Consider the following 3,594-nt stretch of genomic DNA (forward strand, 5'->3'; position numbering starts at 1 on the left):
AAACTCTAAAACATATGCTGATTCAGCTACGCTTTTATTTTTAAATTTCAGTCCTCCGTTAATGCTGTGCCCTGTCAGCTGCAGACTTTGCTCTCGTATCCACACCGCCACGCTTCCTCACAGCCTCCCGATGTTGGAGTTAAACCGGTAAGTGGGGTTTACATTTGCAGGTGTTCACTGCAGAGCTACGTAGCACGCCCCACCCACCTGATCTTTCCACGGCGAGGGTTCCTGCCTGGTGGCCCTTCACTCTCAACACCACTGTGCCCAGGGACACTGCTGCACCCAACTGTCCCTTCATCCCTCAGGGCGGAAACTGTGGCTAGTCTCTGGTGTCAGCTTCCTGTGTTGTCTCCACAACAAACAAAAAAACCTCTATATGTCCGTCCTCCACGAGCAGCTCTTTATTTGAGCTGTCTGCGGCCAGCCTGATAAACTATGTCTTCCCCTCTCCCAGCACGACCCCTTGTGCTGAGGGAGCACACCGTCACGGGCGTGCAAAGAAAGGCACGCGTGAGAATTACATCTTTTCTGAGTCCTTGTATGTCTGGTAACATCTTTTTTCTTTTTTTTTTTTTTTGCATTTTTATAAAACTTGATAAAAAATAGTATTTCAAACTGTACAGTCAGCAGAAGTACACAGTTATCAAAAACGCACACACTTCACTTGGCATCTCCAGCACCTTCAGCTTTCTGTGCCTGGTCTGTTTTGGCATCTCCGTTTTCTGCAGGGTTATTCTCCTCTTTGCCAGCATCAGCTTTTCCCTTTTTCCCTTTGGGTACCTTCTCTCCCTTCTTTGCAGGGGCCTTTTTAGGCTTGGGCTCTGGCTTTGGAGGAGCAGGTTTAGCAGACAACCTCACGGATCTTCTCTGTGGTTCGTCCTTTGCCTTGGCTTTATCCCCTTTAGCATTCCCTTCAGCCTTTCTCTTGGGCATGGTGGCAACGGTGGCGGGACGTAGGCGCTGGACGCAGGGATGCAGCGGCGCGTGGGCTTGGGTCGGTCCGGGGGTCGTTCTCGCCTCCTCTTCTTCCAACATCTTTTTTCTAAACTCCCACTAGATTGATAGTTTTCCGTGGTAAAGAATCCTGAACCGAAAATCATTTTAAACACTCCTCAATTACCCTCTAAGCTCTGGTATCGTTGGGAGGGAAGATGCCACCAAGATTCCCAGTTCTGTGTCAGTGACCTGGTTTGGTCTGTTTTGCTTTCCTTCTGGGAGCTTTTAGGGTCTGCTCTGGATGCGTAGGGGTCTGGCTGATACCCTAGGACAATGAGTGAGTTGTGGTCTTTCTCCATTGCTAGAAAGGCTCACGGATCGCTTCTTTAATCATATTTTCCTTTTCTTTTTCTCAGTTCTCTCTTTGGGAAATTCCTGTGAGCCAGATGTCGATCTCTTACGTGGATTCTCTGTTTCTTATCTCTTTTTAGGTCACGGTACCAGAAATGTCCAGCTTACACGGGTAAATCAGTGCATAAGAAAAGCTGTTTACTGGAGTATTACAAGAGAAACTGTATTCCATGGCAAAAACGGAGCAAAATAAGCTAAAAAGTGCAAAACAAAAATGAGCTAGCAAGAAATACTTCTAACAATGTTCATTTTATTTGTTTATTACCTCTCTCCACCATCCCACTAGCATGTGCTGGGGAGGAAGGGCTTGACTTTGTGCTCGGCTGTGTCCTCAGTGCCTGGAATACTGGCCGGCATGTAGTAGGTGTGCGATGCGTGTTTGTTGAGTGAATGAGGAAGTGGCTCCTGCCATTAGCATGCATGGGGACAGGACGCTGGTAGTTGGTTCTCTTCCCTGTGGGACCCCAAGAACTTGGTACTTGCCTGAAACATAACAGAGGCTCATTAAGCAAGTCTTGAACAAGTCAGGAAATTGGATGGGATGCCAGCCTTCCTGCTGAGAGATTCCGGTGTGTGGGACTGTGAGGACACTTCTCCCGGGGTCGTCACATTTCTCCAGAGAATAAAGTCCTGTCTGTCATCTGTCAGGGAGGGGTGGAGGAAGGGCAGATGGCCTGAGGTCCCATCAGCAGGTCCCTTAATATTCAGCTGAGGCCCCCGTTTCCAGCTCCCATCTCTCACCTGTGCTCTGTTGGGGGACCAACAGCCCCATTGCTCTCAGATTCTGTGGGGACAAACTGCCTCTGTCCCCTCCACTTCTTTCTCCCAAAGCCGTCCCAGGCCTGACCTGCTCTTGCACCCACAAGGCCGATCACCCCTCAAATCCTGGCCAAATCTGATGGTTGGAGCTCACAGCGTTGCTCCTTCGGTGGCCTCTGAAGGAACCATCTGTTATCGTGAACAGAGCCAGGTAGGGGTCAGTTAATCGTCGCTGAGGGACTGGCAGGCTCAGGATGCACGACTCTAAACGGAAACTTCTAAGTTGCTCCAGATGGGGAAAGGCGGCATATGGTCCCCGATTAGAACATCTCGAGGCTGTGACCGCTCTGCCTGGACCCTCTCCAGCCAGAGGACGAAGCGCACGTTCAGGAAGGATGAGTGACTTGGAGAAGTGATTCAGTGCCGCTGTCAGGAAAATCCAATGAGGACCCGCCTGGGGCCACCTCGTGCCCTCACGGCGCCCAGTAACCAGGCAGGGCAGTGCTGATGCCATGCTGGCATTTCCGAAAAGTAACCCCTTCTCGAGAGACAGGATGGTGTGGAGAAAACGGACTTGGGGAGGCCAGCGAAGCTCTGATGCTCCAAGGACAGAGGGTGTCTTGGCTGCATCATGGACATCTGAGAGGACAGAGACAAAGCCCTCCTGTGGACAGTAGAGAGGACAGAGCTGGGGCGGGAGGATAGAGGGGACCATGGCAAGGCTCCGGCACCTCACAGCAGAGAGGGGATCCTCATCTTCCCAGCAAAGCACGGCGTCTTCCGAAACCCCTGGGGAACATCAATTGCCAGCCCAACAGAGCAAGGGCAACTGTTGGTCGAGCAAGGAGGACATTCCCTGTGGGGATTTTTGGCAACCCTGAAGCTCTCTCGTCTATTGTCTTCTCAGCGTCGTCTTCCAGTGGGATATTCTGCTATTTCTGCATCTCTTTCTCTTCAACTCATCCCTGAGATGTGGTGTTCCCCAGGGTTTGGGGCTCGCATCTGTCTTCTGCCTGCTCCAGTTAAGTAGTTTCCTTACTGTTCTGAGGTCACTGGACACCCTACAAAAAAGAAAAAAGAAAAAAATCTGAGTTGAGATAAGCGTTGGTGAGAACAGGTTACGCAACGTGGAGCGAGTTTTCTTCCGGACATCTCATCTTGCACGACAAACCCCAAATCCCCCTGGAGGCAGTATCAAGGAGCAGTTCCCTAACAGATGCTTAGACAAACTGCCAATGTCCCGTCAGCCATTCTGATGGCACCAACTGTCCCTTCCTCCGGATGTCCCCAAAGAACGTACTCTCCCCTGGAGCCTCTGGAGGGAGCATGGTCCCACCAACAGTTTGATTTCGGACTTCTGGGCTCCAGCACTGTGAGAGATGAAATTTGTGTTCTTTTAAGCCACCCGGTTTGTGTTCATCCACTACAGCAGCCACAGGGGATGAATACAAGCCCAGACTTCAAAACTGCACATGACAACCCTTC

General features: G+C 50.8%; 1 pseudogene across 1 annotated transcript; it reads right to left on the reverse strand.

The window, feature by feature from the left end:
* Positions 1–582: 582 nt before the first annotated feature.
* LOC105806077 lies at positions 583–1,024 on the reverse strand (annotated as a pseudogene). Its single transcript, XR_001137236.1, has one exon. The product of XR_001137236.1 is annotated as a non-histone chromosomal protein HMG-17 pseudogene (transcript).
* Positions 1,025–3,594: the final 2,570 nt, after the last annotated feature.

This window comes from Propithecus coquereli, unplaced genomic scaffold, assembly GCF_000956105.1.
Source record: "Propithecus coquereli isolate 6110/MARCELLA unplaced genomic scaffold, Pcoq_1.0 Scaffold137, whole genome shotgun sequence".
In the NCBI taxonomy this organism is placed as follows: Eukaryota; Metazoa; Chordata; class Mammalia; order Primates; family Indriidae; genus Propithecus; species Propithecus coquereli.